The sequence below is a fragment of the Palaemon carinicauda genome, chromosome 1 (assembly GCF_036898095.1).
Source record: "Palaemon carinicauda isolate YSFRI2023 chromosome 1, ASM3689809v2, whole genome shotgun sequence".
Taxonomy (NCBI): Eukaryota; Metazoa; Arthropoda; class Malacostraca; order Decapoda; family Palaemonidae; genus Palaemon; species Palaemon carinicauda.
Window position 1 is genome coordinate 128,340,904 of NC_090725.1, and position 23,626 is coordinate 128,364,529.

A 23,626-nucleotide genomic window follows, 5' to 3' on the forward strand; every position below is an offset into this window, starting at 1 on the left:
CAGTTGCCGGCCTGGACGGCAGTGGCGCCCATGACGGCTGTGAGTGGTTAGTCCCTTCTGTCCCCGAGGTTCTCAGTCCTCCCTTGGACTGTAGCTTTGGGTGCTGTTGCCTGTTTGCTGTCGGCAGGGCCGGCAACACGGCGCGCCGACTGTATCAGTACTGTCGGCGGGTCGCTGGCAACAGTACTGTAGCTATATAGAAGCCTGAATGTTACATTCTCCCCTTCTATTAGAACCTCCTTTCGGTAAAAAGGTAGTCTATTAGACTTTTCTTCCTTAATTACTTTTTATAGTTACAGTAAAGGATAGCCCTTTTTTCCATACTGCCTCTCTCTCTGTCTCGCTAGGCCTGCAAGGTATGCAGACATATCCTAGCCAGACCGGCAACATGCCGGATATACTGCTGTATAGGTAATACAGATAGCCAGTATATCTCAGTATAGAATATACTGTAGATAGAAAACTACTATATTTCTTATACTAGTGGTTTTTTCCAATATATTTTGGATATCTAATTCGGGCAATTGCTGAGCCTAATCCTATATTGAATGAATATGATTTCTTCAATATCCTGATTAGAAATCAGTTTTAGGATTATCCTGCAATATTGAATATTTCAGGCATGAGTAGTACACTCTTATCCTGTAAAGGGTACAGCCCCTTTTTCTGTGAGTCTCCCTGATCAGGAAACTCTATGATTTAATATAGTAGGAAGACTACAGCAAATGACCCGAGTAGGATGTTCATTTATATGTCTTTATTTCTCTGTTCCATCTAGTGCTAGATGGACCTTGCTGTCATATGCTGCCTTGTAGGCAGCATAATTATAAGACTGCATGACATAGGTACAGTAGTCGATATGTTGCAATTTACATCTTTGCAATTTAGAAACTACAGTACCATGTTACAGTAGTTTTTCCCTGGGTATCCTCCAGCGAGTGTTCTGCTGATACCGTTTATATATTGAAGGAGTAATTTCTTCAATAGTCTGATTTGATATCAGTCATCCTGACCCCACAGTATTAACAATTTTGGGATAGTGAATTGATACTTCTCTACCCCTAAGGGTAAGTAACCCTTCTACTTGGATTTTCTCACAGAGAAAGCTCCATGTAAGTTAATACTGAGGGGAGGTAGCAGCATTTGCTCACGGAGGTATACAGGTATGTATCTCCTACTATCCCTTATGGCTTCTATCCTAAGCTATTCTGTTGTAGATGACATTTACATGTTGATTATTAAGTAATAATCCATTATATACTCATTTGGTTTTCCTTTCTTTACAGATGGAACACCAGATACCTTGTACGGCAGTCCACTGCAGAGCCAAGGGTAAGGACCTTTACGATCATAATACTTGCAGGTTACATGCCCCTGCAATATTATTTCCGGATCCCTACATTATTGGAACCTGCAGGGTTGCAATATATGTTGGACATTGATGTCTGAAGGTTTTGATAATCCCAAGTCTACAGAGACTAAGGATGTAGCACAGTATAAATTACGTAACTGGGTGAGAGGCTTCCAAAAGATCTCTCCGGGACCTTTCCTACCTAATGATAGGATGCGTAAGCTATTATTTCCAGAGTTAAGTGAGGAAATAGTAGTCAACTACGTTCCCTGATGGCGAGAAAACCTTTGGGATCGAGGACAAGAAGTGCCCTAAGGTAGAAGAGAAATATGTTGTATCGGACTTTCCTCCGCCTTTGCTGGCTAAAGAGCCATCGATGTCAACATCTTCGTCTTCTACCCCTCTTTGGGATAATGTGGTACAATTATGTATCCAACTGAAGAATCAGATAGAGGGCTTTAGTAAACAAAGCAAAAAGCGGGAAGTAAAACACAAGATAGAACCTCGTAAAGCTCCTCTTGTTGCTTCCCACGGGTCAGTTAAACGACCATGATTCATGAGCTTCCTTCATGCTCCTTAACCAATCCCTGGAGGTTTGCGGAGCTGATGTCGATTTCAAATGGCAATCTCTTCATTTCAGAGAAAATAGGTACTGTTCCCTTGGACAAAATCCAATTTTGGCCAAGCTCTGAGGTTTTCCCTAATTGTTGGGTTCGACTGAGGTTCAAACCAAAGACAAGAAAAAGAACGGAACAAAAGGAGGTCATGATTCTTGATCATGATAAGGCACAGAATATCCTTTCAGATAATCTGAAGAAGGCAGGTTATTCAGAGACGACGGTTTTCTCACTGAATAACATACATTCTTCCTTTCTTGCTCCTGCTTCACTCTCCTTCCCCTTTATGGGGAAGGCATTTACTTCCGTTACCAAAGCTGTAGAGGCGGGTGAGTCATGTCCCACACTCGATGAGTGCAAGCCTTTGTCACCAGCTTTTCCCGGACAGGAAAAGGATTGGAAGGAAGTCCATTTGACATTTTCAGTAGGAAAATTAGACAAGGATGTCGCAAGCCGACAATTTAATGTATGTCTCCCTAAATTGTCCTATTTGCTCTTGTTTAATGAGCACGAGTCAAAGGAGAGACTGGCGACATCCCTTTCTCTACAAAACTACATAGAGTTGTATTCAACTTACGAGAACACCCCAGACGTGCTCATGGTCGTAGCCAAAATGCATATGGCTACATTGGTAAAGGACCTTTACGCCTTTGTGAAGGCTAGGAGAGCATGTAGAGAGTTTGTGTTTGCTGCTGCAACGGTGAAACACGAAACAAGGAAGCTAATATCTTCCAACATTTGGGGTAAAGACCTCTTCCCACAAGAGGTCATTAAGGAAGTAATTAAGAATGCCGCCATGGAAAACATAAGTCTTCCCCAAAAATGGGGCATTCCCTCAAAGAGAAAATCTTCTGTGGTTGTGGGTCCCCAACCTAAAAAGAAGCTCGAAAATACTGGAAATATCTGGGCTGCTCAACAACAGCCCATTATTCTAGTGACCAAGATGCTACAGGCAGATGGTCAAAAGTCTAAACCTACTGGTAGTTCGAAGCATAAAGACGCTTCGGCTAGGAGGAACATTCCCTCAGGATCGCAGGACCTTCGATCCTTCGGTCCAGAGCCTATTCAAGATGAGCCATTGATGGGGAACAGAAATGTCCCTACTATTATCTCCTTACCTTCTCCTACACTTCAAAACCCTCCTGGAGGAGTATACCTGAGAGCTATAGAGCATACAGGTAGTAAGAAGGCTACGACTCATCGAGTCCCAGAGAAGGCTATTTTGTGTTCACAAGAAGGACTCAAGAAGTCTCTGAGTCATTCTGAACCTGTCGCTACTCAACAAGTTCATAATAATCTGCAAGTTCTGAATGTTAATCCTTCTGAACATATGGACCTTGTTCCAACTAAGGGTGTTCGTAGTCTTGTCAGACCTGAAAGGTGTCCTCTGGAACCTTCCAGTCAACCTTCCCCCTTCCTCCTGCCTAGGATTCATGTCACGGAGAGTAACATTCATCCTGGAACAGATACGTATCAGACTCACAGTCCTAAGTATCTTCATAGTGATGACCCGGTTCCTGGGACATCTCAGATGCAAGATATGCTTCTAGAAGTCTCGACTTTCTCCAGCTCTAGGGTTTCGATGGCTAAAAAACCATCGAAGCCCTCAGTCACATTAGCCCCCTTTTCCCTTGGGAAGTTAAAAGGAGCTCGCGAGGTCTGTTAGGAGATGCAGCTAATCGATCAGATTCCCAAAATGCGAACAAGGAAAAGTGCTAAACTTTCCCCAGTTCGCAATAGTGACAGACCTAGTGCAAAGTGCACATCGGAAAGATGCGTTAAGAGCCTGGAGAAAACATGCATCAAACGCTTGAAGAGATAAAAAAAGACTGAGATCGGTCCCTCTTTAATCGCTTCTTTAACAAAAGTTAAAACACGAAAGTCCCAGGACTCTGCTGGTCCTTTCGTGGGCGGGAAAGCACCCTCCACACTGATCAGACTCCCTACCTCTGAGCTGGTACACCGAAGCGATATTAAGACGTCACAATCGAACGTCTCGTACAGTCTTAGTAATGTTTCCCATCCCCTTCCTAAAGGGATGGCACCTAACAGCAGTTCATTTACATTTGATCCACAATGTGACGGTGGATACTCTATCACGGTCCAAGGCGATAGAGTTGGAATGGTCCATGGACGTAGACATATTCCCTCCCAAATGGGAACAAGTCCCGGAACTGCAGTTCGACCTCTTCATCACGAGCGTCTTCAAGAAACTACCTCGTTATATAGCCCCATACGAGGTTCCTCTAATGGGTCTGATAGACTAGATGAGGCCGGTCCTAGCTCCGATCCTAGGTATATTTCCGAAGGTTCAGAAATTAACTGCCTTCGGTTTATCACAGAGAACCCAAACCCTTCATTTCATGAATTTCTTGCTCTAGCGGTTAGAAAAAGGTTTGGGATCTCAGAAGGCAATATAGGATTCTTAGAAGAATACAAGGCTAAGTCTACTAAAAGACAATATGAGTCTTCCGGGAAGAAGTGGGTGGAGTTTGTTAAATCAAAAGGATCGAAAGAATTTTCTATGAACTTCTGTCTGTCCTTCTTTGTCCACCTTCATAGCCAGGGGTTGGCGGCCAATACGATAAATACGTGCAAATCGGCCTTGACTAGACCTCTCCTATATGCCTTCCAAGTGGATCTGGCAAATGGAATCTTTAACAAGATTCCGAAAGCATGTGCTAGACTTAGACCTGCAGCACCACCAAAGCCAATCTCTTGGTCTTTGGACAAGGTCTTACATTATGCCTCATCGGTGAACAATGAAGATTGTTCTCTTAAGGACCTAACCCAAAAGGTTATTTTCCTGTTCGCAATAGCCTCTGGGGCTAGAGTTAGTGAAATAGTGGCTCTATCGAGAGATGAGGGCCACATCCAGTTCACAGATTTAGGAGAACTCAATCTCTTCCCTGATCCATCATTTCTCGCTAAAAACGAGCTACCCACTAAGAGGTGGGGTCCCTGGAGAATCTGTCCTCTGAAGGAAGATGTCTCTCTATGTCCTGTAGAGTGTCTAAAGGTCTATCTTCGTAGAACTTCAGACTTCAGGGGAGGTCAGCTCTTTAGAGGAGAAACTTCGGGATCAAATTTATCTTTAAATCAACTAAGGGCGAAGCTCACCTACTTTATTTGTAGAGCGGATCCAGACAGTACTCCCGCAGGTCATGATCCGAGAAAGATTGCTTCATCACTGAACTTCTTTCAGTACATGGACTTTGAGCGTCTTCGTTCATACACTGGATGGAAATCATCCAGGGTGTTTTACAAACACTACGCAAAACAAGTGCATGAACTGAAACACTTTGTAGTGGCGGCAGGTAGTGTTCTAAAACCTGCCCCCTGATTTTTTGTGATACATTTTTTGGTTTGGGTCCTCACTTGTCCTCGGACATGTTCTGGATAGGAAGCATCCAGGATATTCTACAAACACTATGCTTTGCTAGTCCATGATCTGAAGCAATATGGGGTGACATCAGGTAATTTATTTACTATGCCGTTTATTCTACGATGAACAGATAATTGACTGGGACTGCCAATTAAGGGGAGAGGAAGTCATCCTTTTTAAGTATGCCTTCTTTTATTTATGTGTTACCATGGTAGCACTAGCTCTGTTCTAAAATCCCAGGTGTGGAATTATACAGATAGCTCTAGTGCCGGTGTACGAAGTACATAGGGCAGTTAATGGTAACCAGTACAGGTTTTATGAAGAGCGGTTATCTTTTACCTTCTCTTCAATCTAGAGTGGCATTTCTTGACTTCATTCCTTCAAGAAAGAAATACGATTCCTGTACTTGTTCCAGGTATAATCCCATTGTCAAACTACATTCGTTTTGCTAACTATCTCTTGTAGTCATTTATTTAGAATAAATGTCTATTTGAATGTAGTGCGTCCATCTTCGCCAGACAATTGTATCTATACATGCCAGGCTTTTATTTGCTTAGAATGCATCCTTCACATCTGTATACATCTAAGGTTAGACATAAGAGACACTGATGTCTTTTTGACCAATTATACAACTTGAGACTATTTGTATATTCAGTGGATACTTAAGTTTGGTCATACTATTTATGTTAACCTTGAAATCCCTTTTCAACTGTCTAGATGGCTCTTCCCTGTAGGAGGCAGGAAGCACTAACATTGTTTATGATTAGTGATGATGACATATAACGGTATTGTCACAAGTCTCATATGGTCAGTATGACCATTGAAAAGGTTGATATAAGGTTTAGGGACTGATAAAAAATCCACAGATACATTAATGCTTTGGTATGCTTCCATCAGCACGACATGGCTTGAGCCCAAAAAACGGATTTTGAGCGAAACGAAAAATCTATTTTTGGGTGAGATAGCCATGTCGTCCTGATGGATCCACCCATCTCTTCTGCAGAAGAGATCTTCAGTTCCCTCCCGTAGTGCTGTATCTGTAACAGCCTATGCTCAATGCTACAAGGAATGGCCACTATTGTGGAGATGGCGCTGTTGTACTATCGATAGTAGTAGGGAACGGGGATGGCCTTTGAAGGGCCCACCTTTTTATTTTTGCCACACCTCCTTGAACGTAAACTCTATCTGGGGTGCAGATTGCTATGAGGTGTGCCATTACGTCCATTACGTCCTTACGCGATATCCCTTCTTAGAATGTTAAGGGATATTCGCTCCAGGAGTTACAATTCTGGGTACCTTCGGTAAATTCTCTGGGATATATCACTGTAGTCACATATAACCTAGGAAGCTACAAATGAAGGAACTTCCATCAGGACGACATGGCTATCTCACACAAAAATAGTCTTCCAGAGTCCAACTACTTGATCGTTCCGAGACAGTACTTTACCCTATAATGTAGGCTTGTACCTCTACATCAAAGGATATTTCCTCCTCAAAACAAAGTTCCTTTTTTTTTGTCCATCTTCCACAGTCCAACTACTTGATCGTTCCAACTGAGTCAGTAATTTATCCTAAAATGTAGGCTTGTACCTCTACTTCATAGGATACTTCCTCCTCAAAACAAAGTTCCTTTTTAAGTCCATCTTCCATAGTCAAGCTACTTGATCGTTCCAACTGAGAAAGTACTTTACCCTATAATATAGGCTTGTACCTCTACATCAAAGGATATTTCCTCCTCAAATATAAGTTCCTTTTTCTGTCCATCTTCCATAATCCAGCTACTTGATCCTTCCAACTGAGTCAGTACTTTACCCTATAATGTAGCCTTGTACCTCTACATCAAAGGATATTTCCTCCTCAAAACAAAGTTCCTTTTTTTGTCCTTCTTCCATAGTCCAACTATTTGATCCTTCCAACTGAGAAAGTACTTTATCCTATAATGTAGGCTTGTACCTCTACATCAAAGGATATTTCCTCCTCAAAACAAAGTTCCTTTTTCTGTCCATCTTCCATAGTCCAACTACTTGATCCTTCCAACTGAGAAAGTACTTTACCCTATAATGTAGGCTTGTACCTCTACATCAAAGGATATTTCCTCCTCATAAAAAAGTTCCTTTTTCTGTCCATCTTCCATAATCCAGCTACTTTATCCTTCCAACTGAGTCAGTACTTTACCCTATAATGTAGCATTGTACCTCTACATCAAAGGATAATTCCTCCTCCAAACAAAGCTCCTTTTTCTGTCTATCTTCCATAGTCCAACTATTTGATCCTTCCAACTGAGAAAGTACTTTATCATATAATGTAGGCTTGTACCTCTACATCAAAGGATATTTCCTCCTCAAAACAAAGTTCCTTTTTCTGTCCATCTTCCATAGTCCAACTACTTGAGCGTTACGAGACAGTACTTTACCCTATAATGTAGGTTTGTACCTCTACATCAAAGGATATTTCCTACTCTAAACAAAGTTCCTTTTTCTGTCCATCTTCCATAGTCCAACTACTTGATCCTTCCAACTGAGAAAGTACTTTACCCTATAATGTAGGCTTATACCTCTACATCAAAGGATATTTCCTCCTCAAAACAAAGTTCCTTTTTCTGCCCATCTTCCATTGTTCAACTACTTGATCCTTCCAACTGAGACAGTACTTTACCCTATAATGTAGGCTTGTACCTCTACATCAAAGGATATTTCTTTTTCAAAACAAAGCTCCTTTTTCTGTCTATCTTCCATAGTCCAACTATTTGATCGTTCCAACTGAGACAGTACTTTATCCTATAATGTAGGTTTGTACCTCTACATCAAAGGATATTTCCTCCTCTAAACAAAGTTCCTTTTACTGTCCATCTTCCATAGTCCAACTACTTGATCCTTCCAACTGAGAAAGTACTTCACCCTATAATGTAGGCTTATACCTCTACATCAAAGGATATTTCCTCCACAAAACAAAGTTCCTTTTTCTGCCCATCTTCCATTGTCCAACTACTTGATCCTTCCAACTGAGACTATACTTTATCCTATAATTTAGGCTTATACCACTACATCAAAGGATATTTCCTCCTCAAAAAAAAAGTTCCTTTTTCTGTCCATCTTCCATAGTCCAACTATTTGATCGTTCCAACTGAGTCAGTACTTTATCCTATAATGTATGCTTGTACCTCTAAATCAAAGGATATTTCCTCCTCTGAACAAAGTTCCTTTTTTTGTCCATCTTCCACAGTCCAACTACTTGATCGTTCCAAGTGACTCAATACTTTATCCTATAATGTAGGCTTGTACCTCTATATCAAATGATATTTCCTCCTCAAAACAAAGTTCCTTTTTCTGTCCATCTTCCATAGTCCAACTACTTGATCGTTCCAAGACAGTAATTTACCCTATAATGTACGCTTGTACCTCTACATCAAAGGATACTTCCTCCTCAAAACAAAGTTCCTTTTTCTGTCCATCTTCCATAGTCCAAATACTTGATCCTTCCAACTGAGACAGTACTTTATCCTATAATGTAGGCTTGTACCTCTACATCAAAGGATATTTCCTCCTCAAAACAAAGTTCCTTTTTCTGTCCATCTTCCATAGTCCAACTACTTGATCCTTCCAACTGAGACAGTACTTTATCCTATAATGTAGGCTTGTACCTCTACATCAAAGGATATTTCCTCCTCAAAACAAAGTTCCTTTTTCTGTCCATCTTCCATAGTCCAACTACTTGATCCTTCCAACTGAGACAGTACTTTATCCTATAATGTAGGCTTGTACCTCTACATCAAAGGATATTTCCTCCTCAAAACAAAGTTCCTTTTTCTGTCCATCTTCCATAGTCCAACTACTTGATCCTTCCAACTGAGACAGTACTTTATCCTATAATGTAGGCTTGTACCTCTACATCTAAGGATATTTACACCTCAAAACAAAGTTCCTTTTTCTGTCCATCTTCCATAGTCCAACTACTTGATCCTTCCAACTGAGACAGTACTTTATCCTATAATGTAGGCTTGTACCTCTACATCTAAGGATATTTACACCTCAAAACAAAGTTCCTTTTTCTGTCCATCTTCCATAGTCCAACTACTTGATCCTTCCAACTGAGACAGTACTTTATCCTATAATGTAGGCTTGTACCTCTACATCAAAGGATATTTCCTCCTCAAAACAAAGTTCCTTTTTCTGTCCATCTTCCATAGTCCAACTACTTGATCCTTCCAACTGAGACAGTACTTTATCCTATAATGTAGGCTTGTACCTCTACATCAAAGGATATTTCCTCCTCAAAACAAAGTTCCTTTTTCTGTCCATCTTCCATAGTCCAACTACTTGATCCTTCCAACTGAGACAGTACTTTATCCTATAATGTAGGCTTGTACCTCTACATCAAAGGATATTTCCTCCTCAAAACAAAGTTCCTTTTTCTGTCCATCTTCCATAGTCCAACTACTTGATCCTTCCAACTGAGACAGTACTTTATCCTATAATGTAGGCTTGTACCTCTACATCTAAGGATATTTACACCTCAAAACAAAGTTCCTTTTTCTGTCCATCTTCCATAGTCCAACTACTTGATCCTTCCACCTGAGACAGTACTTTACCTAATAATGAAGGCTTGTACCTCTACATCAAAGGATATTTCCTCCTCAAAACAAAATTCCTTTTTCTATCCATCTTCCATAATCCAGCTACTTTATCCTTCCAACTGAGACAGTACTTTATCCTATAATGTAAGCCTGTACCACTACATCAAAGGATATTTCCTCCTCAAAACAAAGTTCCTTTTTCTGTCCATCTTCCATAGTCCAACTACTTGATCGTTCCAACTGAGACACTATTTTATCCTATAATGTACGCATGTACTGCTACATCAAAGGATATTTCCTCCTCAAAACAAAGTTCCTTTTTCCGTCCATCTTCCATAGTCCAAATACTTGATCGTTCCAACTGAGACAGTACATTATCCTATAATGTAGGCCTATACCACTACATCAAAGAATATTTCCTCCTCAAAACAAAGTTCCTTTTTCTGTCCATCTTCCATAGTCCAAATACTTCATCGTTCCAACTGAGACAGTACTTTATCCTATAATATAGGCATGTACCACTGCATCAAAGGATATTTCCTCCTCAAAACAAAGTTCCTTTTTCCGTCCATCTTCCATAGTCCAAATACTTGATCGTTCCAACTGAGACAGTACATTATCCTATAATGTAGGCCTATACCACTACATCAAAGGATATTTCCTCCTCAAAACAAAGTTCCTTTTTCTGTCCATCCTCCATTGTCCAAATACTTGATCGCTCCAACTGAGACAGTACTTTATCCTATAATATAGGCATGTACCACTGCATCAAAGGATATTTCCTCCTCAAAAAAAAGGTCCTTTTTCTGTCTATCTTCCATAGTCAAGCTACTTGATCGTTCCAGGTGAGACAGTACTTTATCCTATAATATAGGCCTGTACCACTACATCAAAGGATATTTTCTCATCAAAACAAAGTTCCTTTTTCTGTCCATCTTCCATAGTCCAAATACTTGATCGTTCCAACTGAGACAGTACATTATCCTATAATATAGGCTTATACCACTACATCAAAGGATATTTCCTCCTCAAAACAAAGTTCCTTTTTCTGTCCATCTTCCATAGTCCAAATACTTGATCCTTCCAACTGAGACAGTACTTTATCCCATAATGTAAGCATGAACCACTACATCAAAGGATATTTCCTCATAAAAAAAAAGGTCCTTTTTCTGTCTATCTTCCATAGTCAAGCTACTTCATCGTTCCAGGTGAGACAGTACTTTATCCTATAATATAGGCCTGTAGGCCTACCACTACATCAAAGGATATTTCCTCATCAAAACGAAGTTCCTTTTTCTGTCCATCTTCCATAGTCCAAATAATTGATTGTTCCAACTGAGACAGTACTTTATCCTATAATATAGGCCTGTACCACTACATCAAAGGATATTTCCTCATCAAAACAAAGTTCCTTTTTCTGTCCATCTTCCATAGTCCAAATACTTGATCGTTCCAACTGAGACAGTACTTTATCCTATAATATAGGCCTGTACCACTACATCAAAGGATATTTCCTCATCAAAACAAAGTTCCTTTTTCTGTCCATCTTCCATAGTCCAAATAATTGATCGTTCCAGGTGAGACAGTACTTTATCCTATAATATAGGCATGTACCACTACATCAAAGGATATTTCCTCATCAAAACAAAGTTCCTTTTTCTGTCCATCTTCCATAGTCCAAATACTTGATCGTTCCAACTGAGATAGTACTTTATCCTATAATATAGGCATGTACCACTACATCAAAGGATATTTCCTACTCAAAACAAAGTTCCTTTTTCTGTCTATCTTCCATAGTCAAGCTACTTCATCGTTCCAGGTGAGACAGTACTTTATCCTATAATATAGGCCTGTACCACTACATCAAAGGATATTTCCTCATCAAAACAAAGTTCCTTTTTCTGTCCATCTTCCATAGTCCAAATACTTGATCGTTCCAACTGAGACAGTACTTTATCCTATAATATAGGCATGTACCACTACATCAAAGGATATTTCCTCATCAAAACAAAGTTCCTTTTTCTGTCCATCTTCCATAGTCCAAATACTTGATCGTTCCAGGTGAGACAGTACTTTATCCTATAATATAGGCCTGTACCACTATATCAAAGGATATTTCCTCATCAAAACAAAGTTCCTTTTTCTGTCCATCTTCCATAGTCCAAATACTTGATCGTTCCAACTGAGACAGTACTTTATCCTATAATATAGGCCTATACCACTACATCAAAGGATATTTCCTCCTCAAAAAAATGGTCCTTTTTCTGTCTATCTTCCATAGTCAAGCTACTTCATCGTTCCAGGTGAGACAGTACTTATCCTATAATATAGGCCTGTACCACTACATCAAAGGATATTTCCTCCTGAAAACAAAGTTCCTTTTTCTGTCCATCTTCCATAGTCCAAATACTTGATCGTTCCAACTGAGACAGTACATTATCCTATAATGTAGGCCTATACCACTACATCAAAGGATATTTCCTCATCAAAACAAAGTTCTTTTTTCTGTCCATCTTCCATAGTCCAAATACTTGATCGTTCCAACTGAGGCAGTACATTATCCTATAATGTAGGCCTATACCACTACATCAAAGGATATTTCCTCATCAAAACAAAGTTCCTTTTTCTGTCCATGATCCATAGTCCAAATACTTGATCATTCCAACTGAGACAGTACATTATCCTATAATGTAGGCCTATACCACTATATCAAAGGATATTTCCTCCTCAAAACAAAGTTCCTTTTTCTGTCCATCTTCCATAGTCCAAATACTTGATCATTCCAACTGAGATGGTACATTATCCTATAATGTAGGCCTATACCACTATATCAAAGGATATTTCCTCCTCAAAACAAAGTTCCTTTTTCTGTCCATCTTCCATAGACCAAATACTTGATCGTTCCAACTGAGACAGTACTTTATCCTATAATATAGGCATGTACCACTACATCAAAGGATATTTCCTCCTCTAAAAAAAGGTCCTTTTTCTGTCCATCTTCCTTAGTCCAAATAATTGATCGTTCCAACTGAGACAGTACATTATCCTATAATATAGGCCTGTACCACTGCATCAAAAGATATTTCCTCATCAAAACAAAGTTCCTTTTTCTGCCCATCTTCCATTGTCCAACTACTTGATCCTTCCAACTGAGACAGTACTTTACCCTATAATTTAGGCTTGTACCTATACATCAAAGGATATTTCCTCCTCGAAACAAAGTTCCTTTTTCTTTCCATCTTCCATAATCAAGCTACTTGATCCTTCCAACTGAGACAGTACTTTATCCTATAATGTAGGATTGTACCTCTATATCAAAGGATATTTCCTCCTCAAAACAAAGTTCCCTTTTCTATCCATTTTCCATAATCCAGCTACTTTATCCTTCCAACTGAGACAGTACTTTATCCTATAATGTAAGCCTGTACCACTTCATCAAAGGATATTTCCTCCTCAAAACAAAGTTCCTTTTTCTGTCCATCTTCCATAGTCCAACTACTTGATCGTTCCAACTGACACACTATTTTATCCTATAATGTACGCATGTACTGCTACATCAAAGGATATTTCCTCCTCAAAACAAAGTTCCTTTTTTCGTCCATCTTCCATAGTCCAAATACTTGATCGTTCCAACCGAGTCAGTACTTTATCCCATGATGTAAGCCTGTACCACTACATCAAAGGATATTTCATCCTCAAAACAAAGTTCCTTTTTCTGTCCATCTTCCATACTCCAAACTACTTGATCGTTCCAACTGAGACAGTACTTTATCCTATAATATAGGCATGTACCACTACATCAAGGGATATTTCCTCCTCAAAACAAAGTTCCTTTTTTCGTCCATCTTCCATAGTCCAAACTACTTGATCGTTCCAACTGAGACAGTACTTTATCCTATAATATAGGCATGTACCACTACATCAAGGGATATTTCCTCCTCAAAACAAAGTTCCTTTTTTCGTCCATCTTCCATAGTCCAAATACTTGATCGTTCCAACTAAGTCAGTACTTTATCCCATAATGTAAGCTTGTACCACTACATCAAAGGATATTTCATCCTCAAAACAAAGTTCCTTTTTCTGTCCATCTTCCATAGTCCAAATACTTGATCGTTCCAAATGAGACAGTACATTATCCTATAATGTAGGCCTATACCACTACATCAAAGGATATTTCCTCCTCAAAAAAAAGTTCCTTTTTCTGTCCATCTTCCATAGTCCAAATACTTGATCGCTCCAACTGAGACAGTACTTTATCCTATAAAATAGGCCTGTACCACTATATCAAAGGATATTTCCTCCTCAAAAAAAAAGGTCCTTTTTCTGTCTATCTTCCATAGTCAAGCTACTTGATCGTTCCAGGTGAGACAGTACTTTATCCTATAATATAGGCCTGTACCACTTCATCAAAGGATATTTTCTCATCAAAACAAAGTTCCTTTTTCTGTCCATCTTCCATAGTCCAAATACTTGATCATTCCAACTGAGACAGTACATTATCCTATTATGTAGGCATGTACCACTACATCAAAGGATATTTCCTCCTCAAAACAAAGTTCCTTTTTCTGTCCATCTTCCATACTCCAAATACTTGATCGTTCCAACTGAGACAGTACTTTATCCTATAATATAGGCCTGTACCACTTCATCAAAGGATATTTTCTCATCAAAACAAAGTTCCTTTTTCTGTCCATCTTCCATAGTCCAAATACTTGATCATTCCAACTGAGACAGTACATTATCCTATTATGTAGGCATGTACCACTACATCAAAGGATATTTCCTCCTCAAAACAAAGTTCCTTTTTTCGTCCATCTTCCATAATCCAAATACTTGATCGTTCCAACTGAGTCAGTACTTTATCCCTTAATTTAAGCCTGTACCACTACATCAAAGGATATTTCCTCCTCAAAACAAAATTCCTTTTTCTTTCCATCTTCCATAGTCCAAATACTTGATCGTTCCAACTGAGACAGTACATTATCCTATAATGTAGGCCTATACCACTACATCAAAGGATATTTCCTCATAAAAAAAAAGGTCCTTTTTCTGTCCATCTTCCATAGTCCAAATACTTGATCGTTCCAACTGAGACAGTACTTTATCCTATATTATAGGCCTGTACCACTTCATCAAAGGATATTTTCTCATCAAAACAAAGTTCCTTTTTCTGTCCATCTTCCATAGTCCAAATAATTGATCGTTCCAACTGAGACAGTACATTATCCTATAATGTAAGCCTATACCACTACAGCAAAGGATATTTCCTCCTCAAAACAAAGTTCCTTTTTCTGTCCATCTTCCATAGTCCAAATACTTGATCATTCCAACAGAGACAGTACTTTATCCTATAATATAGGCATGTACCACTACATCAAAGGATATTTCCTCATCAAAAAAAAGGTCCTTTTTCTGTCTATCTTCCATAGTCAAGCTACTTGATCGTTCCAGGTGAGACAGTACTTTATCCTAAAATATAGGCCTATACCACTACATCAAAGGATATTTCCTCATCAAAACAAAGTTCCTTTTTCTGTCCATCTTCCATAGTCCAAATAATTGATCGTTCCAACTGAGACAGTACTTTATCCTATAATATAGGCCTGTACCACTACATCAAAGGATATTTCCTCATCAAAAAAAAAAACTTCCTTTTTCTGTCCATCTTCCATAGTCCAAATACTTGATCGTTCCAACTGAGACAGTACTTTATCCTATAATATAGGCCTGTACCACTAAATCAAAGGATATTTCCTCATCAAAACAAAGTTCCTTTTTCTGTCCATCTTCCATAGTCCAAATACTTGATCGTTCCAACTGAGACAGTACTTTATCCTATAATATAGGCATGTACCACTACATCAAAGGATATTTCCTCCTAAAAAAAATGGTCCTTTTTCTGTCTATCTTCCATAGTCAAGCTACTTCATCGTTCCAGGTGAGACAGTACTTTATCCTATAATATAGGCCTGTACCACTAAATCAAAGGATATTTCCTCATCAAAACAAAGTTCCTTTTTCTGTCCATCTTCCGTAGTCCAAATACTTGATTGTTCCAACTGAGACAGTACTTTATCCTATAATATAGGCCTGTACCACTACATCAAAGGATATTTCCTCATCAAAACAAAGTTCCTTTTTCTGTCCATCTTCCATAGTCCAAATACTTGATCGTTCCAACTGAGACAGTACATTATCCTATAATGTAGCCCTATACCACTACATCAAAGGATATTTCCTCCTCAAAACAAAGTTCCTTTTTCTGTCCATCTTCCAGAGTCCAAATACTTGATCGTTCCAACTGAGACAGTACATTATCATATAATGTAGGCCTACACCACTACATCAAAGGATATTTCCTCCTGAAAACAAAGTTCCTTTTTCTGTCCATCTTCCATAGTCCAAATACTTGATCGTTCCAACTGAGACAGTACATTATCCTATAATGTAGGCCTATACCACTACATCAAAGGATATTTCCTCATCAAAACAAAGTTCCTTTTTCTGTCCATCTTCCATAGTCCAAATACTTGATCCTTCCAACTGAGACAGTACATTATCCTATAATGTAGGCCTATACCACTACATCAAAGGATATTTCCTCATCAAAACAAAGTTCCTTTTTCTGTCCATCATCCATAGTCCAAATAATTGATCATTCCAACTGACAAAAGTACATTATCCTATAATGTAGGCCTATACCACTATATCAAAGGATATTTCCTCATCAAAACAAAGTTCCTTTTTCTGTCCATCTTCCATAGTCCAAATACTTGATCATTCCAACTGAGACAGTACATTATCCTATAATGTAGGCCTATACCACTATATCAAAGGATATTTCCTCCTCAAAACAAAGTTCCTTTTTCTGTCCATCTTCCATAGTCCAAATACTTGATCGTTCCAACTGAGACAGTACTTTATCCTATAATGTACGCATGTACTGCTACATCAAAGGATATTTCCTCCTCAAAACAAAGTTCCCTTTTCCGTCCATCTTCCATAGTCCAAATACTTGATCGTTCCGACTGAGACAGTACATTATCCTATAATATACGCCTATGCCACTACATCAAAGGATATTTCCTCATCAAAACAAAGTTCCTTTTTCTGTCCATCTTCCATAGTCCAAATACTTGATCGTTCCAACTGGGACAGTACATTATCCTATAATGTAGGCCTATACCACTACATCAAAGGATATTTCCTCCTCAAAACAAAGTTCCTTTTTCTGTCCATCTTCCATAGTCCAAATACTTAATCGTTCCAACTGAGACAGTACTTTATCCTATAATATAGGCATGTACCACTACATCAAAGGATATTTCCTCATAAAAAAAAAGGTCCTTTTTCTGTCCATCTTCCATAGTCCAAATACTTGATCGTTCCAACTGAGACAGTACATTATCCTATAATGTAGGCCTCTACCACTACATCAAAGGATATTTCCTCCTCAAAACAAAGTTCCTTTTTCTGTCCATCTTCCATAGTCCAAATACTTGATCGTTCCAACTGAGACAGTACATTATCCTATAATGTAGGCCTATACCACTACATCAAAGGATATTTCCTCCTCAAAACAAAGTTCCTTTTTCTGTCCATCTTCCAGAGTCAAGCTACTTGATCGTTCCAGGTGAGACAGTACTTTATCCTATAAAATAGGCATGTACCACTACATCAAAGGATATTTCCTCCTCAAAACAAAGTTCCTTTTTTCGTCCATCTTCCATAGTCCAAACTACTTGATCGTTCCAACTGAGACAGTACTTTATCCTATAATGTAAGCCTGTACCACTACATCAAAGGATATTTCTTCCTCAAAACAAAGTTCCTTTTTCTGTCCATCTTCCATAGTCCAAATACTTGATCGTTCCAACTGAGACAGTACATTATCCTATAATGTAGGCCTATACCACTACATCAAAGGATATTTCCTCCTCAAAACGAAGTTCCTTTTTCTGTCCATCTTCCATAGTCCAAATACTTGATCGTTCCAACTGAGACAGTACTTTATCCTATAATGTAGGCATGTACTGCTACATCAAAGGATATTTCCTCCTCAAAAAAAAAGATCCTTTTTCTGTCTATCTTCCAGAGTCAAGCTACTTGATCGTTCCAGGTGAGACAGTACTTTATCCTATAATATAGGCATGTACCACTACATCAAAGGATATTTCCTCTTCAAAACAAAGTTCCTTTTTCTCTCCATCTTCCATAGTCCAACTACTTGATCGTTCTAACTGAGACAGTACTTTATCCTATAATGTACGCATGTACTGCTACATCAAAGGATATTTCCTCCACAAAAGAAAGTTCCTTTTTCCGTCCATCTTCCATAGTCCAAATACTTGATCGTTCCAACTGAGACAGTACATTATCCTATAATGTAGGCCTATACCACTACATCAAAGGATATTTCCTCCTCACAACAAAGTTCCTTTTTCTGTCCATCTTCCATAGTCCAAATACTTGATCGTTCCAACTGAGACAGTACTTTATCCTATAATGTAGGCTTGTACCACTACATCAAAGGATATTTCCTCCTCAAAACAAAGTTTTTTTTTCGTCCGTCTTCCATAGTCCAAATACTTGATCGTTCTAACTGACACAGTACTTTATCCTATAATGTAAGCCTCTACCACTACATCAAAGGATATTTCCTCCTCAAAACAAAGTTCTTTTTTCTATCCATCTGTCATAGTCCAAATACTTGATCGTTCCAACTGAGACAGTACTTTATCCTATAATGTAGGCATGTACCACTACAACAAAGGATATTTCCTCCTCAAAAAAAAAGGTCCTTTTTCTGTCTATCTTCCATAGTCAAGCTACTTGATCGTTCCAGCTGAGACAGTACTTTATCCTATAATATAGGCCTGTACCACTACATCAAAGGATATTTCCTCATCAAAACAAAGTTCCTTTTTCTGTCTATCTTCCATTGTCCAAATACTTGATCATTCCAACTGAGACAGTACTTTATCCTATAATGAAGGCATGTACCACTACATCAAAGGATATTTCCTGCTCAAAACAAAGTTCCTTTTTCTGTTCATCTTCCATAGTCCAAATAATTGATCGTTCCAACTGAGATGGTACATTATCCTATAATGTAGGCATGTACCACTACAGCAAAGGATATTTCCTCATCAAAACAAAGTTCCTTTTTCTGTCCATCTTCCATAGTCCAAATACTTGATCCTTCCAACTGAGATGGTACATTATCCTATAATGTAGGCATATACCACTACAGCAAAGGATATTTCCTCCTCAAAACAAAGTTCCTTTTTCTGTCCATCTTCCATAGTCCAAATACTTGATCGTTCCAACTGAGACAGTACATTGTCCTATAATATAGGCATGTACCACTACATCAAAGGATATTTCCTCCTCAAAACAAAGGTCTTTTTTCTGTCCATCTTCCATAGTCCAAATACTTGATTGTTCCAACTGAGCCAGTATTTTATCCTATAATGTAGGCCTGTACCACTGCATCAAAGGATATTGCCTCCTCAAAACAAAGTTCCTTTTTCTGTCCATCTTCCATAGTCCAATTACTTGATCGTTCCAACTGAGACAATACTTTATCCTATAATGTAGGTTTGTACCACTACATCAAAGGATATTTCCTCCTCAAAACAAAGGTCCTTTTTCTGTCCATCTTCCATAGTCCAACTACTTGATCGTTCCAACTTAGACAGTTCTTTATCCTATAATGTAGGCCTGTACCACTACATCAAAGGATATTTCCTCCTCAAAACAAAGGTCTTTTTTCTGTCCATCTTCCATAGTCCAAATACTTGATCGTTCCAGGTGAGACAGTACTTTATCCTATAATATAAGCCTGTACCACTATATCAAAGGATATTTCCTCATCAAAACAAAGTTCCTTTTTCTGTCCATCTTCCATAGTCCAAATACTTGATCGTTCCAACTGAGACAGTACTTTATCCTATAATATAGGCATGTACCACTACATCAAAGGATATTTCCTCCTAAAAAAAATGGTCCTTTTTCTGTCTATCTTCCATAGTCAAGCTACTTCATCGTTCCAGGTGAGACAGTACTTTATCCTATAATATAGGCCTGTACCACTACATCAAAGGATATTTCCTCCTGAAAACAAAGTACCTTTTTATGTCCATCTTCCATAGTCCAAATACTTGATCGTTCCAACTGAGACAGTACATTATCCTATAATGTAGGCCTATACCACTACATCAAAGGATATTTCCTCATCAAAACAAAGTTCCTTTTCCTGTCCATCTTCCATAGTCCAAATACTTGATCGTTCCAACTGAGGCAGTACATTATCCTATAATGTAGGCCTATACCACTACATCAAAAGATATTTCCTCATCAAAACAAAGTTCCTTTTTCTGTCCATGATCCATAGTCCAAATACTTGATCATTCCAACTGAGACAGTACATTATCCTATAATGTAGGCCTATACCACTATATCAAAGGATATTTCCTCCTCAAAACAAAGTTCCTTTTTCTGTCCATCTTCCATAGTCCAAATACTTGATCATTCCAACTGAGATGGTACATTATCCTATAATGTAGGCCTATACCACTATATCAAAGGATATTTCCTCCTCAAAACAAAGTTCCTTTTTCTGTCCATCTTCCATAGACCAAATACTTGATCGTTCCAACTGAGACAGTACTTTATCCTATAATATAGGCATGTACCACTACATCAAAGGATATTTCCTCCTCAAAAAAAAGGTCCTTTTTCTGTCCATCTTCCATAGTCCAAATAATTGATCGTTCCAACTGAGACAGTACATTATCCTATAATGTAGGCCTGTACCACTGCATCAAAGGATATTTCCTCATCAAAACAAAGTTCCTTTTTCTGCCCATCTTCCATTGTCCAACTACTTGATCCTTCCAACTGAGACAGTACTTTACCCTATAATGTAGGCTTGTACCTCTACATCAAAGGATATTTCCTCCTCGAAACAAAGTTCCTTTTTCTTTCCATCTTCCATAATCAAGCTACTTGATCCTTCCAACTGAGACAGTACTTCATCCTATAATGTAGGCTTGTACCTCTACATCAAAGGATATTTCCTCCTCAAAACAAAGTTCCTTTTTCTGTCCATCTTCCATAGTCCAGCTACTTTATCCTTCCAACTGAGACAGTACTTTATCCTATAATGTAAGGCCTGTACCACTACATCAAAGGATATTTCCTCCTCAAAACAAAGTTCCTTTTTCTGCCCATCTTCCATAGTCCAAATACTTGATCGTTCCAACTGAGACAGTACTTTATCCTATAATATAGGCCTGTACCACTACATCAAAGGATATTTCCTCATCAAAACAAAGTTCCTTTTTTCGTCCATCTTCCATAGTCCAAATACTTGATCGTTCCAACTGAGACAGTACTTTATCCTATAATGTAGGCCTGTACCACTACATCAAAGGATATTTCCTCCTCAAAACAAAGTTCCTTTTCTGTCCATCTTCCATAGTCCAAATACTTGATCGCTTCCAACTGAGACAGTACTTTATCCTATAATATAGGCATGTACCACTATATCAAAGGATATTTCCTCCTCAAAAAAAAGGTCCTTTTTCTGTCTATCTTCCATAGTCAAGCTACTTGATCGTTCCAGGTAGACAGTACTTTATCCTATAATATAGGCCTGTACCACTACATCAAAGGATATTTCTCCTCAAAACAAAGTTCCTTTTTCTGTCCATCTTCCATAGTCCAAATACTTGATCGTTCCAACTGAGACAGTACATTATCCTATAATGTAGGCCTATACCACTACATCAAAGGATATTTCCTCCTCAAAACAAAGTTCCTTTTTCTGTCCATCTTCCATAGTCCAAATACTTGATCCTTCCAACTGAGACAGTACTTTATCCTATAATGTAGGCATGTACCACTACATCAAAGGATATTTCCTCCTCAAAAAAAAGGTCCTTTTTCTGTCTATCTTCCATAGTCAAGCTACTTGATCGTTCCAGGTGAGACAGTACTTTATCCTATAATATAGGCCTGTAGGCCTACCACTACATCAAAGATATTTCCTCATCAAAACAAGTTCCTTTTCTGTCCATCTTCCATAGTCCAAATACTTGATCGTTCCAACTGAGACAGTACTTTATCCTATAATGTAGCCTGTACCACTACATCAAAGGATATTTCCTCATCAAAACAAAGTTCCTTTTTCTGTCCATCTTCCATAGTCCAAATACTTGATCGTTCCAACTGAGACAGTACTTTATCCTATAATGTAGGCCTGTACCACTACATCAAAGGATATTTCCTCCTCAAAACAAAGTTCCTTTTTCTGTCCATCTTCCATAGTCCAAATACTTGATCGTTCCAGGTGAGACAGTACTTTATCCTATAATATAGGCATGTACCACTACATCAAAGGATATTTCCTCATCAAAACAAAGTTCCTTTTTCTGTCCATCTTCCATAGTCCAAATACTTGATCGTTCCAACTGAGACAGTACTTTATCCTATAATATAGGCATGTACCACTACATCAAAGGATATTTCCTCCTCAAAACAAAGTTCCTTTTTCTGTCCATCTTCTATAGTCCAAATACTTGATCGTTCCAACTGAGACAGTACTTTATCCTATAATATAGGCATGTACCACTACATCAAAGGATATTTCCTCCTCAAAACAAAGTTCCTTTTTCTGTCCATCTTCCATAGTCCAAATACTTGATCGTTCCAACTGAGACAGTACTTTATCCTATAATATGGCCTGTACCACTACATCAAAGGATATTTCCTCCTCAAAACAAAGTTCCTTTTTCTGTCTATCTTCCATAGTCCAAATACTTGATCGTTCCAACTGAGACAGTACTTTATCCTATAATATAGGCCTGTACCACTACATCAAAGGATATTTCCTCATCAAAACAAAGGTCCTTTTTCTGTCCATCTTCCATAGTCCAAATACTTGATCGTTCCAACTGAGACAGTACTTTATCCTATAATGTAGGCATGTACCACTACATCAAAGGATATTTCCTCCTCAAAACAAAGTTCCTTTTTCTGTCCATCTTCCATAGTCCAATACTTGATCGTTCCAACTGAGACAGTACTTTATCCTATAATGTAGGCCTGTACCACTACATCAAAGGATATTTCCTCCTCAAAACAAAGTTCCTTTTTCTGTCCATCTTCCATAGTCCAACTACTTGATCGTTCCAACTGAGACAGTACTTTACCTATAATGTAGGCTGTACCACTACATCAAAGGATATTTCCTCCTCAAAACAAAGTTCCTTTTTCTGTCCATCTTCCATAGTCCAAATACTTGATCGTTCCAACTGAGACAGTACTTTATCCTATAATGTAGGCCTGTACCTCTATATCAAAGGATATTTCCTCCTCAAAACAAAGTTCCTTTTTCTGTCCATCTTCCATAGTCCAGCTACTTGATCCTTCCAACTGAGACAGTACTTTATCCTATAATGTAGGCCTGTACCACTACATCAAAGGATATTTCCTCCTCAAAACAAAGTTCCTTTTTCTGTCCATCTTCCATAGTCCAACTACTTGATCGTTCCAACTGAGACAGTATTTTATCCTATAATGTAGGCATGTACCTACATCAAAGGATATTTCCTCCGCAAAACAAAGTTCCTTTTTTCGTCCATCTTCCATAGTCCAAATACTTGATCGTTCCAACTGAGACAGTACTTTATCCT